This window comes from Canis lupus, chromosome 34 (genome assembly GCF_048164855.1).
Source record: "Canis lupus baileyi chromosome 34, mCanLup2.hap1, whole genome shotgun sequence".
Classification (NCBI taxonomy): domain Eukaryota; kingdom Metazoa; phylum Chordata; class Mammalia; order Carnivora; family Canidae; genus Canis; species Canis lupus.
The window spans coordinates 7,953,741-7,978,097 of record NC_132871.1 but is presented as its reverse complement, the minus strand read 5'-3'; the positions used below and the strand labels follow the sequence as shown (position 1 = coordinate 7,978,097).

General features: G+C 37.0%; 1 long non-coding RNA gene across 1 annotated transcript; it reads left to right on the top strand.

Annotated features, from left to right (window-relative positions):
* The first annotated feature begins 9,883 nt into the window (after positions 1-9,883).
* On the top strand, positions 9,884-16,943 carry LOC140624360 (uncharacterized). The gene is made up of 5 exons (XR_012023846.1): positions 9,884-10,002; positions 10,114-10,256; positions 13,147-13,473; positions 14,851-14,951; positions 16,572-16,943. It is a non-coding gene; the product is annotated as an uncharacterized lncRNA (long non-coding RNA).
* The last annotated feature ends 7,414 nt before the right edge of the window (positions 16,944-24,357 follow it).

The window sequence follows — 24,357 nt, the reverse complement described above, 5'->3', positions numbered from 1 at the left end:
CTTCTGGTGTCCTAGAACATGGTTTCTCAACTTTGGCACTGTTGACAATTTGGGCCACGTAATGCTGTGTTGTACGGGGGACTGTCCACTGCATTCTAAGCTATTTAGCAGCATCCCTGGCTTCTACCCACTAGAAACTACTAGTCCCTAACCCCAAATGGGACAACCAAATGTGTCTTTAGACATAGCCAAATGCACTCCGAAAATAAAATCGCCCTTGGTTGAGATCTACTATCCTAGAATGAAAACTTTACCAACTTTAGGTCAATTGACCAGTTTACCTGAAAGGGTTTTCAATCATTAGAAATTTAATGCTATTGGAACACCTGGGTGGCTCAGCCGTTGAATGCCTGCCTTCCGCCCAGGGTGTGATCCTGGAGTCTAGGGATCCAGTCCCGCACTGGGCTCCCTGCATGGAGCCTGCTTCTCTTTCTGCCTATGTCTCTGCCTCTCTCTCTGCATCTCTCATGAATAAATGAATAAGAAAATCTTTTTTAAAAAAAGAAATTTAATGCTATTAACTCTGTAAAACATTTCAGTTTTAAATTTTTTTAAAGGTTTATTTATTTATTTGTTTTTTTTATGATAGACAGAGAGAGAGAGAGAGAGAGGCAGAGACACAGGAGGAGGGAGAAGCAGGCTTCATGCTGGGAGCCTGATGTGGGACTTGATCTCAGGACTCCAGGATCACACCCTGGGCCAAAGGCAGGCACTAAACCGCTGAGCCACCCAGGGATCCCTCAGTTTTAAATTTTAATTGCCCTTTTATACTTCCAATTAGCTTACAATGCAACCTTACAATTTAATATTTACCTTAAATCTTTTTAAACTAGTCTTTCAACATATATTTCTATTATACCTATTGTGGTAGTTGTCTATTGCTTCTTAAACTATCTCAAAGCTTTTTGGCATAAAACAAAAATGGTTTTGTTATATACATGATTTTGTGAGTCAGGGATATAGATGGGGCATAGTACTAGTAGCTAAAGATGCCTAGGATAACTCAACTGGGCCATATGTGTGGTTTTGCCCATTGGTTGAGTTTCTCCATTTTTCTCTATATGGCTTCTCCTGGACTAGAATCCCCAAGATGCTTTCCTAGCTTATATGACTGGTGTATATGGGCCAGAGTGGCTGGAAAAATGGGGCTGGATGGACATCTCTCTCTCCATGAAACCAGCTGTGCTTCCTCACAGCATGGCAGGCTTAGGATACTCAGACTTTTTACACTGTCCCAAGAGCAGGTATTTCAAGAGACCTGGACAGATGTCAGGGATCTAGCATAGCAGGGACACCTGATCATAATGCTTCTTATGATCTAGTCTTAAAAGACAGGGAAGGCCACGTTTATTGTTTGAGGAATTCATTAAGTCCATCCCAGATTTAAGGGGAGAGGGAGTGCAGAGAGGGGACAAATAGACACTACTTTGCTTGAAAGGAATAAAATATTTAGAGAGGAAAGGAAGAAATTGATGGTGGCCATCTTGCAAAGAAGCTATCAAATCTGCCCAGGTTTGGAGCAGCTCAATTTCTGGAAATGGGAACAGAAGACAAATAATCCTTCACTTTGGACAGTAGCTTTCTTTCCTCTCAGTCTTTGGTTGACAATTAGAATTTGGGGTCCTACTGCAAAGACCCTCCATTTTGGAGGAGGCATGCTAAGCCACTTGTTTATAAAGTTTTGCTTTAGTTCTTCTGGGTATCTTTCAAGAAATAACATTTGTCATCCTGGGGGGCATAGGGGTCTCCAGAGTGGTTTGGAAGTAGACAGGCCCAGATGTAAACCCCAACTGCACCACTATAGGGCGTATAGTGAGTTCCTTAACGTTTATCACCCTCATTGCCTTCTCTGAAAAGTGAGTGAAATATGATTATCTTGAAGGTTTTTATTAGGTATTAATTATTGGGACACAATTATCCACAGGTCCTTGTTTTTGCACATTTTCGAGGCTCTGACTGGCTTTCCTCTAGACTATTGTTATTTTTTTTTTAAGATTTAAAAAATTTATTCATGAGAGAGGCAGAGACATAGGCAGAGGGGGAAGCAGGCTCTTTCCAGGGACCTGAGGTGGGACTTGATCCCAGGACCCTGGGATCATGACCTGAGCCAAAGGCAGATGCTCAACCACTGAGCCACCCAGGATCCCTCTCTAGACCATCTTTTAAGGATTGATTGTAAGGCAAACAAACTGGAAGGATAGTGACTCTCTCTGCGACAGAAGGCAGGTTAGTTTCCTGACCAGGATAATAAGCCTATGTCTACCTCCTGGGTAGAAGTCAGATAAATTCATTGTCCATCATAAAAGATTTAGATTTAGGGACACCTGGGTGGTGCAGTGATTGGGTGACAGACTCTTGGTTTCAGCTTGGATTGTGATTTTGGGGTTGTAAGATTGAGTCTCAAGGCAGGCTCCATGACCAGTGCAGAGTCTGCTTGAGTTTCTCTCTCCATTTCCCTCTGCTCCTCCCCACTGCACTCTCTCTCTCAAATAAATAAATAAATCTTAAAAAAAAAGAAAGATTTAGATTTCACCTATGTGGTTTAGTCAGTTAAGTGACTTGATTTGGGCTCAGGTCATGATCTCAGGGTTGTGAGATGGAGCTCTGAGCTGGGTGTGGAGCTGCTTAAGATTCCCTCTCCCTCTACCCTTCCCCCGCCCCCTCTCTCTTAGAAAAAAAAATGACTCAGATTTCCTAAGTTTGAAGTTTCTTAGTTACTCAACTCCACATGCAGGAGTGAGCTGGCCTTGGTGTGGACATTCAGGCTTAAGGAATTTATGCAATGATTTGTTTCTGACTGTGCTTTGAGGTTGAATCCTAGACAGGGAGTGGATCAGCAGAGCCTTGATATTTCTCCCACTCACTCTGCTCTCTCACTCTTGCCTCCTGCAATTTCTAATCAACCTGACCTAGAATGGGGTCAGTTTTCTTAGACTTTCACTTCTTCTGTTGATGGGATCTCCCTTATATAAGACATCATGATGAGGATTACTAATCTGGTCTCTCTAGAGGAGATCAAGGAATTTAAACAATCCTTTGGTTAAGTTTGGTGGTACCCTCTTTGCTCAGAATGTTTCTTGGTGGTAGTTGGCTATTTTAAATCCTACATTTCTATTTCTTTAAGGAATTTAGTGTTCAGTAAAGGGACTGAACCCATAGAAACTTACTGAGCATTCGCCAACACATTCCTGTATGTATTCCTATATACACGGCTCCCTCCAGCCATATCTGAGAGCCGGAAGATAAATCTTACTCAGATTCTCAATGCCACAGTCAGTTCCTCTAAGCACAGCTTAGACTGGTTGAAAAGCAACTGAAAGAGAGAGCACACTGTCTGGCAATGTGAAATAGTACATTTTATTTCTATTTTGAGAAGTGTGTCACTTCAGATTTTTACCAGGATGAAGTTGGATTAATTCTCCCCATTTATGTGTGGTATTCAAATTAGGATTCACATTATGTGGAGGTGAAACTTTCTTTATGGACTCCAAACTACATTCTTTCTCTGGGCCTACAGCAAATCAATTCATTTTTTTCACAGGGTGGAGATGGGGGTAGGTCAGGCAGTCCATCCACCAATAACACTGAATCACCACCTTTCTCTTCTCTGGTACCTACAGAAAGTCATTTGAGTACTTATTATTGTTCTCAATTTATCTCAGTTCAAAGTATTGATCATTTACCAAGCAATTGGCATGGGCTGAACATTGTGTGGAATATTAAATAAATACCTGAAGCCTATAACCTTGTTGGGTCAATTTGACACTTTAATGGAAACAATATAAGGCAAAATAAAAATCGTGCCCAAATATGCAGTAAGCCAAAAGAAATGAAAATGTATATCTATACAAATACTTGTATCCAAAGTTCATAGCTCCTTTACTCACAATACCCCCAAACCTAGAACAACCTATATTAGTTACCGATTGCCCTGTAACACATTTCTCCAAAGTGTAGTGACTTAGACAACAAACATTAGTTATGTCATAGTTTCTGAGGATCAGGAGTTTGGGAGCCACTTAGCGGGATGGTTCTGGCTCTGTGTCTCCTATGAGGTTGTAGTGAAGCTATAAAAGGGCTGCAGTCATCTGAAGTCATGGACTGAACTTGGAAGATTTTCTTCCAACATGGTTCCCTCGCATGGCTATTGACAGGAGACTAAAGTTTCCCATCACATGGGCTTTTCCATAGGGCTGTTTGAGTTTCCTCACAGCCTGACAGCTGGCTTTCCCCAGAGAAGATGATCCACTATAGAGAGTAAGGAGGAAGTCCAAACTCCTTACATGACTAGTTTCAAAAGTTGCATACCATCACTTCTGCTTTATTCTATTAATGAGAATTGAGTTGCTAAGTCCAGTCCATCTTAGAAAGGAGAGGGAAATTAGACTCCACTTCCTGAAAAAAGTAGTAGCAAAGAATTTATGGACTTGTTTTAAAGATACCACACAACCTTCATGTCCATCAACAGGAGAATCCCTAAAGAATTTGTTTGCCTATCACCCAATGGAACACTACTCTACAATAAAAAGGAATGAAGTTTTGAAACATGTAACAACATGGATGAATGGCAAAATAATTGTGCTAAGTGATAGAAAGTAGACACAAAAGAAGACATACTGTAGGATTTCATTTATATAAGCTTCTAAAAACTGCATACACTAAGCTATCTGGAGGTAATAGATCGGTGGTTGCCCAGGGATGGAGTTTGGTGGGGATAGAGTGATGGAGAGAGAAGGGGTTTCAAAAGAACACAAAAATACTTTTGCAGATGATGGATATACTCATTAACTTGAGTATGGTGAGAATTTTAGAGATACGTCAATATGTCAAAGGTATCAAATTGTAGGCTTTAATATGTGCAATTTGTTGTATGTCAATTATACTTTAATAAAGCTGCAAAAAATTATGGTAAAGAGAGAAAATTTTTTAAGTTCACATCCCAATTATATTTTGTAGAACTTAATTTTTTTTTAGCTCTGTCGCTTTAGTCACCAACTATAATTAATAAGTCTGGGACTTTCCTCCATTGCAAGATATTTTTTGGCATGGAAGGAACTTTTTAACCTCTCTCACATCTGTGTATTCTTGTAACTTAGCATTTATCAAGGCATAGTAAAACTGAGTATTGAGGAAGAGAAAAAAAAAAAAAAAACAGCCTTAGATTCCAGCTAGACCATGTTATTTTCTTCCAGAACGTAACATTTTCACCCAAATCACAAGAGATGACCCTGTGGCTAATCCACTTAATGGATTAAAACAAAAACAACAGTGACCCTCCATCATCACATTTGAACACAGACAAAAACAAGAACACCGGGCTAACCATAAACATGGCCACGCATCCCCCTTTCCTGCTGATGTGAATGACTGCTGCCTCTTTACCAACGACCAATTCCATGCCTCCTTCCTCCTAGGTAAAAATTAGTAAAATATCCAATCATAGAATTGCTCCCAACTTTCTGACGGCACCGAATCCAGAACAAATCCCTATCCTTCCCCTAAATTATCTAACATGGACCCAAATCCTACATGTCCTCCAAATACCCTTTGAGATTTCCTTTAGTTCTCCATAGTATAAAGTTTTCCTGGTTGCAGCAAATAAGAAACCCAGGTTGGTTTGAATGCAGGTATATTCCTGGTGGTGTTTCACTGTTGGGCATCAAAGAATTTATATATTTGATGTTTCTCCTAGACACTGAAGATTTAGAGATCTGGGACTTTTATCTATCTATCTATCTATCTATCTATCTATCTATCTATCTATCATCTATCTCATCTATCTATCTCTACCTACCTATTTGGGCATATGCAAGACCAAGCATAGTACCTGACTATGTGCCAAGTACATGTTTGTAGGACAAATGAATGAATGTGTATTTTATGATTGAAATGAAGCCCTTTAACAAATAGAAGAAGCTGCTTTACTAGAACATGTTATTTTTCACCAGAGTGCTGTGTCAGTCTGCTACTGACGGAGTTTGCTTTTACATGTGAAGGTGCCCTGTGGTTTTCATGTTATTGCCTTTGGCCAGTTCCCACCATCGGCAGAGCTTATGTCTTGTTTTTGAAGTGACAGTGGCTTGTATTGTGCCTCCACAGTTCCTCATGATCCTTACCATTCCCAGCGTGCACAGCTACACAGCCCACCAGGTGTGAAGATGCTGTTATCCCAACTATACGTTACCAGAAATAAGTCACAGTGGGAAAGCAGATTAGGACAGTTTAAAGTGTAGGAAAGAGAAGCTACAAAAAACTGGAAAGAAAATTGATTTCTAACTACAGTTGGACCTCATACTTGTTTTAACTTCATGGATGATTCAAAGTATAGTGTAGTTGTCTTTTCTCTCCAGGATTTATTGCTATCTGTAGATTTCCAGAGCCCTCTCAAATGTAATCTTATGGATCTTCCTGTTTTGTGCTTTAGTAACATACTATTCAAAGTGGAATAAAGAGTGATAGTTCTATACAAGGCACTTATCTCGATTTTGTCCAGTATAGCAGAGTGGTTAAGAACTCAGGTTTTTGCATCAGAAACACATGGATTGAAATCCTGAATCATCAACTTCCTGAATAAATGGCTTTCATATCATTTCACCTTCTTCAACCTTAGTTTTCTCACCTGTGAAATAGGGATATTAATAGCAAATGCGCTGTAGAGTTGTGACAATGAAATGAGATAGTATATAAAAATCTACCCTGGCATGTAAGTTATAAAATTATAGCTATTATTAATGCAATTAGCTCATTATTTTTCATTAGCATAAACTGCATTTATAAACCTAGGGTGAAAATTGGATACTATATACTGTGTAATTTTATGTTATATAATATACTATTATTTTATATATTGTAGCATATAAAGCATACTAACTAAAATATAATGGTTTCTATTACAGGATTCTCATTGTTTTAGTAATAAAAACATTGCAAAACTAATTTCTGTATATTGTATCTTGCCTGAAATAACTTCTAAATCTAGAAAAATAAACTCTTTGTAATGCCTATCCCTGGGGAAGTTTTAGTGATTAAACTGAGAGACCTTCAAAGTTGTCTGTTGTCAGAAAGAATAGCGTGAACTTGATAAGCTGGAGCCGAACTACCCAGCCAAGCTGCTCTCAAATTCCTGATCCACAGAAACTACAAGACATTAAACCTAAACAAAAACAACAAGAAGGAATTCTGCTCCCAGTCGGATTTATTCTCTGCCTGAGGCAACCAAAAAAGAAAGAAAGAAGAAAAGAAGGAAAGAAAAGAAGAAATTAGAGAAAAATAGATAAACAGAATGTATTAAAAAACAGAACAGTTTTTGAGATGCTGGACATCAGGCTCTGAAAGTCAGGGGCCGCTGAGAGGCAAGAAAGAAAAGTGCACGGGTTTAGTGCCCAGAAGGTTCCAGGCTGTGGCAGCGACAGGTAAATCTGGCAGACGGACTCCCTGAGTGGAGAAGGTGCGTCGGAGCCAGGAGACCAAGGCAGCTAGGGTTTCCAGGCCAAGAGTCCTCGAGAGGGGAGCACCGAACAGAAAGAGAACTTCTGAGTGGCTCAGTTGGTCGAGGGGTGACTCTTGATTTCAGCTCAGGTCATGATCTCAGGGATCATGGGATCCAGCCCAGCCTGGGGCTTGTGCTCAGTGCTGAGTCTGCTTAGGATCCTCTCTCTCCCCCTGCTCCTCCCGCCACCCCCATCCCTCTCTTCCTCTATGTCTCTGAAACAAATAAATAAATAAAATCTTTAAGAAAAAAAAAGAGAGAACCTCAGAGATCTACTGCATGTTCACCTCCCATATCCTGTGAGTACTGATTGAGGCACACACCTAATAAAGGCTGGAAAATAATGAAATAAAACATAATAGAACTGTGAGAAGAAATGGACAAATCCAGAATTTTAGTCAGAGATTTCAACGCTTTTTCAATAAGTGATAGAACACATAAGCATACAGTCAATAAGGATATGGAATTTTGAATAATACTACCAAATTGACCTGAAAATTGTAGAAGGCATCACCCAACAACAATGTGATACATGTTATTTTAAACTTCACATACTCATTTGCCAAGATAGAACATATTCTGGGCCTAAACCGAGTCTTATAAGTTTAAAATTATTAGACTCATACAAAGTCTGCTCTTTGACCACAATTAAATTGGAGATAAAAGACCTAAAGAGCTCTAGAAAAATACTCAAATGACTGATAACTAAATAAAACTTTTAGATGACATATGGATAAAGTTTTTATTTTGTTTTAAGTAGGCTCTATGCCCAATGCGGGGCCTGAACTCACCGCCCTGAGATCAACAGTCGGATGCTCTACTGACTGAGCCAGCCAGGCGCTCCCAGATAAAGTTTTAAAAATGAAGAAAAAATATAAAGTATTTGAACTGAATGAGGATGTTAATATCAGAATTTGGTAAAGCAGGTTATGCATGCAAACAAATCAACGACCTCTGCTTCCTTCTTAAGAAACTAGAGAAAGAAGCACAAATCAAATCTGAAGTAAGAGAAGAAAGGAAATAAATGATATAGAAAGATCAAAATGAAAACAAGAGAACATTAATGAAATAAAAAAACTGGTTCTTTGACAAGATCAATAAACTTGATAAAACTCCTGCCAGACTGATCAGGAAAACAGAGAGAAGACACAGGTGATCGATCTCCAGGAAGGAGAAAAGTGACATCACCATAGATTTTACAGATAATAAAAGGATAATAAAGGAATATTACGAACAGCATTATACCTATAAATTCTACTACTCAGATGAAATAGACAAATTCCTTGAAAGGTACAAACCACCAAAACTTATTCAAGAAGAAACAAACAAATAGCTTTTAATTTACTGAAGAAATTGAATTTGCAGTTAAAATCTCACCTATAAAACAAAACAAAACAAAACAAAACAAAACAAAAAAACCCAAACAACAAAACTTCAGGCCAAGATGGTTTTGTTGTGAATTTTTCCAAACATTCAGAGAAAATATAACGCCAACTCTACCCAAACTCTTCCAGAAAATTGAAGAAGAGGCAATACTTTCCAATTCGTTCAGTAAAATTGCCCTGAGATCAAAAGTAGACAAAGACATTACATGAAAACAATTATAGACCATTATCCCTCATCAGCATAGCTATAAAAATTCTAAAGAAATATTTAGAAATGAAATGTACCAATTTATAGAAAGGGTAATACATCAGTACCATGTGGGGTTTAGTCCCTGGAATGAAAGTTTGGTTTAACATTCAAAAATCAATGTAAATTATCCCATTAATAAACTAAAAAAAAAAAAGAAAAACTGTGGGATCATCTGACTATAGCAAAAACACTTGGCATGTTAGTTACTGCTCATACACACAATGATATAAATTGTGAGATGTTGTCAAGATAATATACACTTGGCAGGATTGTGTGTGTGTGTGTGTGTGTGTGCGCATGCACACGTGTGCACATACTTCATTTGTGTGTGTGTGTGTGTAAGATGCTTATATCGTGTCCTTTGCCTTCAAATACTTCAGACTAAATTTCCGAAGAATGCAGTTGTCCTTTTACATAACCACGGTGCTGTTATCAACTTCAGTAAATTTAACATTGGTATAATATTTTTACCTAATATAGCATCCATATTCCAATTTTGTCACTTGACTCAATAATGTCCTTTATAGCATTTTTTTCCTCCTCCAGAACAGAATCCCATATATCAGCAATTGCATTTAGTTATACTGTGTCTCTTTAGCCTTCTGTTACCTGGAGCATTTCCACATCCTTTCATTGTCTTTTATGATATGAACATTAAAAAAATATATAGTCACCCCCCATCTACCTTTTCTAAATGGAACATCCTCAATGGGGGTTGACTGGTATTTCCTCATTTTCTGATTCAGGCTACTCTTTACTCCTAGATGGTGTTGCATCCTTCTCTGTGTATCACAAATGCAGGCACACGATATCCATCTGTCTCTCAGAGTTGAGGTTAATTTTGATCACTGTCTCAAGGTTCTGGATTTCTCTGATAGGTAATTGCTGCTTTTTACTCTTTATAATTAATAAGCAGTCTGTGGGAATACATTTTAAGACCAACCATGTAAATGTCTTCTTTTTTCTTTTGTTTTTTCAAATTTCCCTAGATTTAGTATTCATTGATGATTCTTGCCTGATGCAATCTTTATTCTAATATGATGATTTCAACTCCAGGATCCTGCATTTACCAGCTGGCATTCTGCTTTCTACTATATGCAACAGCTTTCCTTTCCCCTGTTCATTTATATTGGTAAGAACTAATAAATTTCTATTTCTTCAATGGTTTATAATTCATTACTTAATTGTTTGATAGCTATTCCCCACCCACCCCCAACCCCCAGGTTGACCCCGCAATTTGGCACCTGTGTCTGTGTGATGCACCTCATCATTTTTACTTTCTGGCAATATATTCCAGGCTCATCTTGAACCTGTCCTGCCCCAGCCCTGGAATCAGTCATTTCTTCAAAAAACATTTCTTTTAATGGAGAATGGCACTAGGGACCAAAATTTGGGTTCTAGATGACAGTCACTATATTTTGATACCTTCTCTATTAAGTAAAAACATTATTTTAGCACTATTAGAGCTAGGTTATCTGGATCTAAGGTTACTATTTGCTACTTCCCCTCTATTCTTTAATATTTAAAAAAATTCAGTTGTATTTATAACATAATACACATTCATTGTAAAAAGGAAGTGAAACAACTGAAACAGATATGAGGAAGCAACACAACCAAAATAAAACCCCAAAACACTTTAATTCTTACCAATCAGCACTTACTTCCTGTTATCATTTTGGCTCATCTGCATCATAACTGGGTGCTGTGCTAAAGATTTAGTGGGAGTAATCTACTGACTAGGTAAAGAATTGTCTTTTTTACTCTAACAAGAAAGTTCCTTCAACTGATCTTCGGGTGGGGGAATGGGTACATGGAAGGGTGGGAATGATTTATCAGTAAGAAACTGATGGCAATTAATGCCCCCAACCCTAACCCTAGTTAAGTACGGGTTTGTGTTTCTAAGCTATGGACCTATCCTGATACACAATTATTGGAGAAAGGGACTAAATAAGTATTTTGTATTCCAAGGAATGACAGGATGGATGACATAACTCTTGGGGCTCTAAGGGGTGAAGGGAAGGTGGTATGCTTTAACTCTATTAGACAGTGATTAATAGACTGTCAAGTTCCTCAGAGATGTACAGTCTTGGTCTCATGTTGAGGAGTCGTAAGTGATCCAAGAAGACACTGGGGCACAGCAAGGTATGAACGGGGAGATGGCAGGTGCCCCTGTGCCATGCTGACCACTGATCCCTCTGTACTGATTTTCTGCTTACCATGTAATAAGGATTCTTCTCGGTTTTGAGCCTCAGAGAGAGCACCACCAGGTCATCTGGTCACTCTCATGAGGGGGCCTCTAGTGGCTTTTATACAACTTATAGAAGTCTCTCTCTCTCTCTCTCTCTCTTTCTCTCTATGGCATTTGATAATTTCTATCATTAAAAGAAAATAAAATACAGTTGAACTCATACAACCATAAGTTTTCACCACTTACTAAGTACCGGTCACTGTGCACTATACTAAGGATTCAAATACGGAAAAAGTCAAAAGTCTACCTTAGCATGCTTTATTAGTATCATTGGCCTCACAGGGTTGGCACAAAGTGCCTTTGGAATAGAGGAAAAGCTTCATCTAAGTCAAGGATGACAGGAGACACAAATTGGGGTGAGTGAACCCTTCCTGGTTCTCATAGTGACTGAGCTTGATCTACCTGCCATCCTAATTAGTCGTATAATTTCTGACTGGAATTTGAAATGAGAACATGGATAGAAAACTACTGGTCGTAAGTCATCGCGAGGCAATAGAGAGAGGATCCAAAAGCTCCTGCTGAGAGGTCCTTGGAACTATCCTGCTTTCTGTTCTCCCCAAGGAGAATCTTCAGGTCCTTCCCAAGGAGAATCTTCAGGTCCTCCTGAAGGCATCCAGTATCCTTCCAATATGTCTTCTGTTTCCATATCTCAGCCACAATCCATTTCTGTCCCTGCAACCCATGAAATTTGCCAGGCATTGGAGGTTTCAGAATAAAGGAAGCATTTGAATTGAGACTTGAAGGATAAACATACATTATTATATATTAAAAATACCTCTTTTCTTCAGCAATCCACCTACTTCAAGTTCTTGAGCAGATGAAAGTAGAGATGTATGTTCATGGCATTGCCAGTTTAATACTATTTCTTTCATGACAAGAGAAGTTTATATACACATATTATATAATTTTTAAAAAGATTTTATTTATTTATTCATGAGAGATAGAGAGAGAGGGAGAGAGAGAGAGAAAGAGAGGCAGAGACCCAGGCAGAGGGAGAAGCAGGCTCCACGCAGGGAGCCCGACGTGGGATTCGATCCCAGGTCTCCAGGATCAAGCCCTGGGCTGAACTCAGCGCTAAACCACTGAGCCACCAGGCTGCCCAAATTATATAATTTTTAAAAACTATACATATCTAAAACCGGGAAAGCTTAAATAATTTAACTGGAATACTCAAAACTGATCCTTTATTTGCAAAACATAACATAGAAACTCAATAGAATAATAGTCTATTAAATACAATTATTGTAGAATGCTTAAGGCTAAAATTTTGACTCTAGCAAAGCTTATAAAAAATGATTATGTTAAGGTCTTACTTGTTTATTACAGAGATCAGGTAAGTGCGGAACCAAATCAATCAGTTGATTTATTTACCTTAATCAAATAAAAAGTCAATTAAGTTGAAGGGAAAAAAAGTCAATCACTTTAGATAAAAATAAATAAAATCAGTGTTGAATTGAAGGTTCCTTTTTGAGAGTAACTGGGTTGGCATAGCCAGAAAGAGCTGCGGAGTTGAAGATAAGATGAAAAGTTTTGATCTTAGAAAGTTTTTGGTGAAATCCTTTCAGTCTGGTCATTCCATTCAGAAGGCAATGAATATTTCTGCAGAGAATTCCAGGGATTGGGAGGTAGAAGAGACCAGGATAGTGGAAAGGAATCCGCAATTTTATGTTTTCTCGGGGATATAATGGAGCATGTGTGAACTTGCTCTCCTTAGGAATATAGCATCATGGTAGGAATTTGCCAAGCTAATCTAATTTTGCCATGTAATTCACAGATTTAAACCCGTCATCTCTCTTCAGACTCTCCAAAGGAATCTAAGGATTTACAGCTTTTCCTGTATGAAGGATTGGAGGATTTTCTGACCTAAATTCTTGGTCTATTGGAGATTACTTTGACAATTTCTTAAATTTGGGATTCGTGTGTCTAAAAACCCACAAGGCTTCAAGGTGCTGACAAATTCTCAGGAGCCTCTTAACTGTGGGGTGACCAAGTGCTTTGCTAACCGAGCAAGCAACCGTACAAGTCTCTCACATCCGAATCCCATCCTGGAAATACAGCAGAGGATGAGACAAAATTGGGACATCAGCTATTCATACACCAAGTAGGTTACATTGATGGAATCAAGAAAAGCATTTGTCTTTAAATATTTAGAATTTTTGTCTGTATAGACACAAACCAAAGGAGTCTATCAACATGGCTTGTCTTCAAAGCTCTCATAAATAAATAAAACCCAGGTTAGTGAGGTAGATATCAAAAGATTTGGATATCACTTTGTTTTTAAATTTTGTTGCTTTTAAAATTTACTTAGGAAGTCAAAAATTGATAATATATGCAGATGATTGAAAATCCAGAAGTACCAATAAGCTTAACATTAAAAAGAAGTCTCTGACCAATCTTTATTTCTTGCTGCTCAAATACAATCTCTTGACTTGTTAAACTGTTTCTATTCTTTTTTTTTTTTTAAGTTTATTTACTTAAATAATCTCTGCACCCAATGTGGGGCTTGAACTCACAACCCTGAGATCTTCCGACTGAGCCAGCCAGATGCCCCCGTTTCTTCTATTCTTAAGTCTGTATTTCTAAATGATAAACTTGTACTATTTCTTCACGTTATTAATTTTAGGCATCCTGTTATGACAGATGCTGGCTACCTTGCCCGTCCTCTTACTCATCTCCTATTCCATGCTACTGCTTTAATTAAATCAACGTAGTGTGAGATCATTATAACCTTGTAAATACTGTTTACTGTAAATATACCATGACTCATTTCTCTTTTCTGCAGCAATTTTTTTTGTTATTGTTTCTCACTTGTAACACTTGCTATTCATATACCCTCAATGCTGTCCTCAACCAAAGTACTCCATAAAATCAACTGAACTACTGAATAGCTTTTTCTGGAAAACATGATTGAAGTCTCTTATTCTCTCCAACAGAGGCTGCATGGCCCATTACCTGGGAATCCTCTTTGACACTTTATTGGATTGACTCCATTTCCTCTCACATTTCATATTTTCTTCTTTTTCATTTTACTCCCTGATTTTGCTGGAGCCCATTCTTCAGTGGCTCCTTTCGAAAGATTGCACAGGAAGTGAAGTATCTTATCCTCTTTGTATCCGAATATGTCTTTATTCTGTGCTCCTCTTTGAATGATGAGTTGAGACTGAAAATTATTTTGCTTCATCATTTTGAAGTTGTTCCACTGTCTTTTGGACTTACAATATCATTTCTTGAGAAGTCAATACCATTCTCAGCCCCAATCTGTTTTATGTGGCCTAAGGTTTTTACATTTGAAATTTTTAGTATCTTTCCTAAAGATGCATTATTGTGAGTCTTTTTCCATTTAATATGTCATGCATTTGGTGGACTCTTTCAGTCTGGAGACTTGTACTTTCATTTTGGGAAATACACTCATATTGTTTCTTTGACTATTTCTCTTCCATATTTTTTAAAAGATTTTTAATTTATTTATTCATGAAAGAGAGAGGCAGAGACACAAGGCAGAGGGAGGAGCAGGCTCCATGCAGGGAGCCCGACGTGGGACTTGATCTCAGGTCTCCAGAATCACGCACTGGGCTGAAGGTAGGCACTAAACCGCTGAGCAACCTGGGCTGTCCTCTTTTCCATAATTTCCTCTAATCTCTCTTTCTAGAATTCATCTTGATTAGATATTGGGCTTCCCAGCTTGAATCTCTAGACTTGATTTTTTTTTAATGTTTTCTGCCTTTTTATTTTTTTGTTTAAATATGAGAGTTTTCAATAACTGTCTCCTGCTGCTTTGAATTTTGACATTTGAATTTGACTATTTAAAAAAAGATTTTTTTTATTTATTTATTTGAGAGAGAGTGCATGTACACAAGAGGAGGACGGACAGAAAGAGAGGGAAAAGCAGATTCCCCACTGAGCAGGGGGCCAGACAGGGGCTAGGGATAGGGCTCCATCCCAGGACTTTGAGATCATGATGATCTGAGCTGAAGGCAGTCCCTTAACTGACTGAGCCACCCAGGTGCCCCGAATTTGAGTATTTTTAATTTCCAATATTCTTTCGCTTTCTTTTTTATAGAATTCTTTCCTTGCTTATGCATATATTGTTTCTTATCTTTTTGAGGATTCTAATTATCAGTTTTGTTTTCTTTTTCAAAGTTCTCTTTTTTTTTCCCTGCACACTGTTTTCCTTATATGATTTTTTTTAATGTTTGTTTTAAAATATATATGTATTTTACATTTTGGAGACGTCTTAATTTGTAATGTTATAGTGTCCCTTTATATTTAAGCATGAGGCACTTACAAAATCTGATTAAAACATTCTAAAAAATGTTTATTTTACTGGGTTTGGGTAGAGATCCACCCCTCTTAACCTTCAAGTGCCTGTTCTTTGGGTCTATGTATATAGTCTCTCATAGAAACCCCTAATCTCCGTCTTGGGACCAGGTATTTAAATTGCCAGTGTTCTGTATAAACACGTAATGGGAAGGGGAGTTGAGAAATCCTTATACAACCTGTCAATGAATTCCATATTATCAGCTTCATATCCTATCCCTACCTCTACCACTCTGACTGTCATGAGTCAAGTGTTTTTCATCTACATTCTGTAGAGAAATAACCTTTAGGCTCCAGATTGAGTATTTTTAGGGTTGACTATGTGGGGGTGAAAGATTTCTGGAATTCTGCTTGTGAGCAATCGGGAGATTGACCACTCTGTATATTGACTTCAACTCTTATCTTCTTTCATAGTTTTTCACATTATCCCCACCCTTATTCATACCAGCTAATTTTGAGTCCTTCCAGATATTATCACTTCCCGCTCACTCTTTAGACTTTGACTTTCCCCAACCAGATCATCAGTGTCCACTTCTTCATTTGTTTTTGCCTTCCAAAATTGCATTGAGCTCTTTGATCCACTAATATTTCCCCCATTCTTGTGATTTTGATCAGTTTATTTTTATATCTTAGTGGGGTCTTGGGTGGGAGAAGAGATAAACATGGGTGGTAAACCCTGGGTCTTTAAATAACACTTTACTTCTTTTGTTTTCCATTTGGAAACTGCTTCCCCACTCTTTCCATCTGCCCCAATTTCATGTGGTTTTATTGGGTTCACCAATCGTAAGAGGCTTCCTCCTGACCATGGAGGTGAGCAGGTAACTTGAGGGTGGTGAATTACAGATCTTATGCATTTGCCATGTGATTTTTTTTCTTTTTCAGGCATAGAAATGACACAAGAAGGGATAATTAGATAGGGAGCTGGAGGAAAGATAGCCTTCCTTCTAAAGATTACAGAAACTTGATCTGGATGCAGTTTATGGAACTGCCAGTAGTCACATTATCTCCACATGAAGAAAAACTATCTGAGGCAAGAGAAAATGATGTCAAACTGAAACAAAGAATTGACGAGGAACAAGAGTGGTAAAAACAGTGTTTGAGTTCTGGGACCCAGTCATCCCTAAGTTTGCTTCACCTCTGAAACTTTACTGAGAAAGTCCCCTCTCACATAGACAAGATTGAAATTGGTTTCTATTCCTTATAATCTAATGTGTCCCAGTGAATGCATCGTTGTTCTATGGGGTATTTGTAGGATTTGGGTAGCAATAACTTGCCTTTTTCCAAATGGAAATAAAATATTTTGAAACAAAATAAGGTATTGGAACTTTTGTTTTCATCCAAAAGAAACATGATTTAAATTGGTCAAACAAATCATTACTTTCATAGGAATAAAAAAGTTAAGGGATTAATCATTGCAACTAAACCTAGGTGTTTAAAAAAAAAATCTTTAGCATCTGTCTCACTCTGTTTGCCCTCTTCTCTGTGACTACGTTGTCCTTAGGCAATCTCCTTCTATGTGATGTTAAGATTCCATCAGCCCTAATCTTAAATCCTATCAGTTTAAAAAGTCCTGAAAGAAAGAGAACTCTTTGGGGGGTTGACTCAGCGTGGATCTTATATCCATCCCTAAACTAAATGCTGGGACCCAGATGAGGGGTAGTGATGGAGCCAGCCCTGCCCTCACCACAGGGACACAGTCAGAGTATGATTTTGAATGAAGTTGGAAAAAAGTACAAGTCAATTTGGCATAAGAGGATTAGACATGGAAAAAAATCTTAATAAGGGTAAACTAGTAAATGAACTTATAGAAAGGACATAAAGAAAGTAATGACAAAGTAGTAGAATGAACAAAGTAATGGCAAAAAAAAAATAGGGAAAGGCAAAAATGCTGAGCTGAGCACCTCCTATGTTGAAGTTGTAAAGAAAACAAAATGAATTTTGTGTTGTAAAGATTGGCTATCCTTTCTTGGACATGTGTTGAGACCATATGTTGACTGTAGACAGTGTTTTGATTGAGGTTAATTTCTCCTAGAAGATGTTTCTCTCATCTACCCAGAAATGGACAGTGAAGGAAATTTACACATTTACTGATCTATTCAAGAGGCATGCCTATGAATAATGGCCGACTGCAGAAATTGTGAACTAAATCACAATTTATTTGTAATAGAGTGGGAAAATATATTCATTGAAAGAAAGAGGTGAATATTTTCAGTGCTCTGGAAATAAAGTTCTGATTAATTTATAGATTTAAAAGGCCACTCTGACTCAGCCTCATAATTTGAGTAATAAAACTCTTCTAATGGCTTTACAACAGATTTATAAAATAAATGAGCAAACTTAATCAAACCATAGTGCTTGGCCAATACAAACGTTTCTGTTGTCAGCAATTTATTCCACCAATTGAGAGATTTAGCCATGAATTTAGGTGGCTACATGCCTCATATTCCATGAATATATTAGCTTGACCTTCATAAATGCATTCTCTGTAGTAAATTAGGAAGGGCATATCCTTAACTATCAGCTGAAGAAAAAAATTCTTCTCTCTTCTTTTTTATAATAATGAACAACAATTTTTTGAAGTTCCATAGAGATATATATTAAATAAATTTTTAAAGAATCTCTGGGATATTATATTTAAAATAGTTAATGTTTCGCCATTTACTATCTATCATTTCAGTTGACTGTCACAAATATATGGAAGTGTCCATTAGATGTTTTATGTATCTGTGGTTTTAACTTGGAAACTCTTTTTTTTTAATTTTTTTTTAATAACTTGGAAACTCTTACAGAGGCAGATGAGGTTATTGATTTATAATTTATCTTTAAAAAATTATAGACCAGAAAGATAATTTATTGTAGTCCATAGCCTATAGTTATTTTCTAGAAGAAATAGACCCAGACTGTGCAAAGGAGCTGTCTATGATAAGAGGTGCCCTTTCTGCTCATCAGGTTCCAGTAGGGCTGACCTCAATTTTATTCACTTTAAATTCATTCCATAAGTAAAAAGTTGCTCATATACTCCTAGTGTATATAACTTATTATTTTTTATTGAAGTATAAGTGATACACATTATCTTTCAGGTGTACATCATAGTGATTAGATATTTTTATACATTTACAAATGATCCCTCTAAGTCTAATTACTGCCACTGTAAAGTTATTATAATATTATTGACCATATTCCCTATGTTGTACATGCAAATCTGTGACTTATTTATTTTATAAATGGAAATTTGTCCCTCGTAATCCCTTTACCTATTCTGTGCCCTCTTCCTCCTTAGTCCTTCTTTTCTGGTAACCATTAGTTTGTTACCTGTACCTATGAGTCTGTTTCTGTTTCGTTTGTTCACTTGTTTTGCTTTATAGATTCCACATATAACTGAAATCATACGGTATTTATCTTTCTCTATCTCATTTTACTTAGCATAGTACCCTCTCTTTTAAAAAATTAAGAATAGAAATATCATGCAATCCAGTAATTTCACTATCTGAAGAAAATGAAACACCAATCCAAAAAGATATGTGCACCCCTATGTTCATTGCAACATTATTTACAATAGCCAAGATATGGAAACAACCTAAGTGTCCATCTCTAGATGAATGGATAAAGAATACGTGATATATATTTTATTTGATATATATCAATGAATATTATATATATTTCATTCTTTTTTATGGCTGAAACATTATATATATTATCATTTCAGGAAAATTCTATTTAATGTGTTGTGCTTTTTAAATTCTATTCTCCATTTCTCTTACTTTCCATTTAGTGTTTTTCTTGTGCTGCATGATATTTCTATTCTTAATTTTTTTAAAGAGATTTTATTTATTTACTCGGCATGGAGCCTGACACAGGGCTTGAACCCATGACTACAAAATCATGACCTGAGCCAAAACCAAGAGTCAGATGCTTACCCAACTGAGTCACACAGGTGCTCCTCTATTTTTAATTTTTGGAGGAAACTCCATACTGTTTTGCATAGTGGCTGTGCCAACTTACATTCCCATCAACAACATATGAGGATTTCCTTATCTCCGCATACTCAACAAGACTTGTTATGTTTTGACTTTTTGGTAATAGCCAACTGTGAAGTAATACCTTATTGTGGTTCTGATTTGCACTTCCCTGATGATTAGTGATATTGAGTATCTTTTCAAGTACCTGTTTGCCATCTGTATGTCTTCTTTGAAAAAATAGGAATTCTTAGTCCATTTTTGAATCCAGTTATTTCTTTTTTTTGGCATTAAGTTGCGTAAGTCTTTAGGTACTTCAGATATTGACCACTTTTTGGATGTATGATTTGCAAATACCTTCTCTGATTCAGTAAGTTGCCTTTTCATTTTGTTGAATGTTTCCTTCATTGTACAAAAGCTTTTTAGTTTGATGTAGTCCTGTTTGTTTATCTTAGCTTTTTTTTGCCTTTGCCTGAGGTCTTTGCTAAATACTTTTTTCTTAAGATGAATAGTGGGCACATATGTTTTTGCTTAATTAGTCTTTTTAATGCATTAATTATTTTATAAGAAGAATTAAATATAAACTAGCAGTACCCATTAGACTGAATAATTAAAATGTAAAAAAAAAAAGAATTTATTGATGAAACTTCTACCAATATTGTGGACTAAGTTTGCATAGACTCCATAATATAACACATAAAAATGTTGGATAAAAAATACACTTAAGAAATTGTGAATATCTAATGAAGTTCAAAATAAGAAAGGAAATCTCAGGTGCCAGACATGAAGAGAAAAATCAAAGCTAAAGCAATGAGCAAAGACTGAAGTCAAACTGGGGCTGCCAGCTGAGATCTAATGCTCTGCTAGAATAGGAAAAGTCATCTAAATCTTGAGAAGATATAGAAAATGAACTGAAATCACTGAACAAAGGCTGGACCTTATATGAACTGCCCCCTTTGTTAATCCTGCTTATTGACTGAGGAGAGATAGCAAAGGTGTGTTTACTTGTCCTGTGCCTTATGTTGGAAAGAAAAGGCATACATTAGGAATTATAATTCTAACCTAGCACTACACTCAGACATGGGATATAAATTTGTATACTTCATGATTCAGGACTCACCAGCTGAGACACTTTCACCATAAAAGAAACTCAATAGTAATAATAATAATAATAATAATAATAAATATTTTTTCTAGATATGAGCTCACAATAAAAAATATACATCACACACACACACTCAACAAAATCAGTTGAGTAAACATGAACAAATGGGACAAACAAAATAATTACTACCTTGAGAATTGCAGATAATAAAACATGAAAAAAATTAGAACAGGATTGTTCAAATTGTTTAAAAGACTTTTTAGGGCTGCCTGGGTGGCTCAGGCAGTTAACCAACTGACCGTTGACTTCAGCTCAGGTTATGTTCTCAGGGTTGAGAGACTGAGCCTCACGTTGGGCTCCCCACTGGGTGTAGAGAGTCTGCTTGGGATTCCCTTTCCTCCCTCTCCCTTTGCCCTTCCCCCTTTGCTCTCTCTCTCGTTAAAAAAAAAAAAAAAAAGATTTTTTAAAAAAAGGGAATTGGAATTATTATGAAAATGTATATCATAACAAGATATACATACAAAGAGAAGAGATTGATTTTTTTAAGGAACCAAGAAGGGGGTACCTGGGTGGCCTAATCGGTTGAGTGTCTGCCCTCAGCTCAGGTTGTGATCTAGGTGTTCTGGGATCAAGCCCCATGTCTGGCTCCTGGCTCAGTAGGGGAATCTGCTTCTCCTTCTGCCCCTCTCCCATGTTTTCTCTCTTTCTCTCTCAAAAATAAATAAATATAATCTTTTTTTTTAAAAAAAAAAAGAACCAAGAAGGATGCTTAGAAATTAAAAATATACTCACACAAATGAAAAAACTCAAAATATAAACAGCAGATTAGACACAAGTGAAGAGATAATAGTTATCTGGAGATGAAAAACAAGGAAAATATTCAAATGCAGCACAATGGAAGAAAAACACTAAATGGAAAGTAAGAGAAATGGAGAATAGAATTTAAAAGGCACAACACATTGAATAGTGAGAATTTTCCTGACATGATAAAAACACATGAACTCACAGTTGAAGAAACCAAAGCTGTGACCAGAGTAAACAGAACAAATTAATCTAGACATGTGGTGAAACTATAGAATATGAAGAGAAAATTGACCTCAGAGAAAATCCAGATTACATGTAAAGGGATAAAAATTTGACAGATGTCTTCTCATCAAAAGATGCTAGAAGAAGTTGGAACAATATTTTCAGTTTTTAGTAAAATTTTCAGCCAACCTAGAACTCTGTACTCAGCTAAAGTATCAATCAAGATAAATAAACACATAGAAAGTGTATTTCAGGAAGAAAGAAATGAAACCCAAAAGGATGGAGTGAAGAAGCAATAGTTAGCAATTACAGCAGTAAGTCTAAAGGATCTTCAACTAAAAAAAATAATAATAAAATGAATCACTTGGGCTAAAATCCCAGATAACAATAAGGAAAAGGGAAGTGGTCAGTATCACAGTTATCCAAGGTCCTTGTACCATATGGAAGGAAGACAGAGGCCTTGAACATGTTAACCAAAAAAGCAAAATAAAATGAAACAAAAACAAAAGGCATAGACATAAAATGTATTCCTTCTCAGCCAGTGAAGTAAAAAATAGAAATAAAATGTCATCAATTCAATAGAAAGATGCAAAGAAAACACATGATTAACAGAAAACATAAGATGGCAGAAATAAGTTCATCTATTAAGGCAACAAATGTAAAACATGCCTTCAAAAAATAGAGATCCTTACTTGGTTTTAACTTTTAGCAATTTGCTTCTCTAAGACAAAGTATTTCTAAGACAAAGTAAAACATGGAAGATGAAAGTAAACCAGGAAGAGACATCTAATTTCAATGACCGGAGTAAGGTTAATATCACACTAAGTAGACTTTAAGAACAAAGGCTTTGGTGGGGGGGGCACAAAAAGGGTTATTTGTTTTCTAAAAAGCAATTTTATTTAGGTACTTGTTTATTTGGTTGCATAACATAATTTTCTTTAAGGTGTGCACTGTGAGGACTTAATATTCGTGTACATTGTGAACCGATCACCACAGTCAAGGTAATTAATGCATGTATCGCTAGAGTAGGCAGTTAGTTAGGTTCTAACAGGATGCCTGGAGGCCAGCCAGGAGGGAGTCTGAGGCGGGTCCCCAAGAAACTAAACCACAAGAAACTGGACGGAACCGGACAGGCCGAAGAGGGCCCACAGGGTAGGCTGGAGTTCACACTATTCTTTCATTATACCACATTAACACTTTCAAATCTTCTCCCTGAGGGTGCCTGGAGAGGAAAACCCGGACCCAATAAGGAAGAAAAGGCAGGTTAACCTACATCCCTGGAAGAGGCTACCTGCTTCCAAGAACTCCTGCCTCAAGTAATGAACGTTCCACTCCTTTGTTAATGATTGTTAACGAAGTTAATAAAAGACAGAGGCGCAGGCCCTGGTGGGCACAGCTCTCCTTTGAGCTCACCTGCTCTCCATCTCAGGACGGTACTTTTTAATAAACTTTCCGGCTGCTACTGCTCATCCACTGTGTTGTGTCTATCCTTGAATTCTTTCTCCTGGTGAGACCAAGCGCCTCCAGTGACATCATTTGGACAGGATGGGGTGAGGCCTCAGGGTCCGAGATCCCAGCAACGTCATTACCTCACATGGTTACCATTTTTGTGTGTGTGGTGAGAACAATCTGGTAACGAGGGTTACTCTTTAACGATAAAGGAAACATTTTGATTAGAAGTTGTAAGATGTCTGAGACTGTATGCCCCCAGGACTACCTCTCTACCTTGGGATAATTCTTACAGGCTTAATGAAGAATTCCTAAACTTGATTTCTATTTACTTGCTCACTAGTTATTTGGACAAGACTATTGCATCATGGCTGCTTTTCATTGGTCTTCTTGATTTACTTGTACTACAGTTTACAAGGTCTTATCTGAGATTTTGGACTGAGAGCTGCTCTTTGGATTAAAATCATCATCTAGCCCCAAACCAAGAATAATATTTCCTCCATGTCTAGTTTAATTACCTTTCACATTCAAGCCTTTAATTCATTTTAATAGGTTTTTGTGTGCACTGTGAGATAGAAAATTTCTTTTATTTTAAAATGAATCTCATCATTCCAGTACCATTTACTGAATGGTTTATTCTCTTCCCAACCATCTGCAATGCTAAGTCTGTCACTTCAGTTCCAAATATATTATAGGTCTGTTTCTGAGCTCTCTTCTCTGTTCCATTGCCAATTTGCCGATCATCCTCTGGCTGTGTAATAAATCTTAATAAAACAAGTCTTCTCCTCCTTCCTCCTTCCTCCCTCCTCCCCCTCCCTTGGAACATCATGTCAATCCTTGGCTTTAGCTTTTCCATGGGAATTTTAATATTTGTAAAATTCTTAGAAAAATTCTTAGGGAAATTTGAGTGTAATGCATGTGATCTATACATTAATTTAGAAGGAGTTGGGATTTCTAAGATTTGAGTTTTCCTACCTACTAGGATATTCTATTTTTTTAGATATTTTTTAGTGGCTTGCCATAAAGTTTTACAATTTTCTCCATAAACGTTTTAAACATGTTTTATTAGATTAATTCCCAGGTACTTAATGTTTTTTGTTGCTGTGGGAATTGGACTCATCTTAAAAAGTAT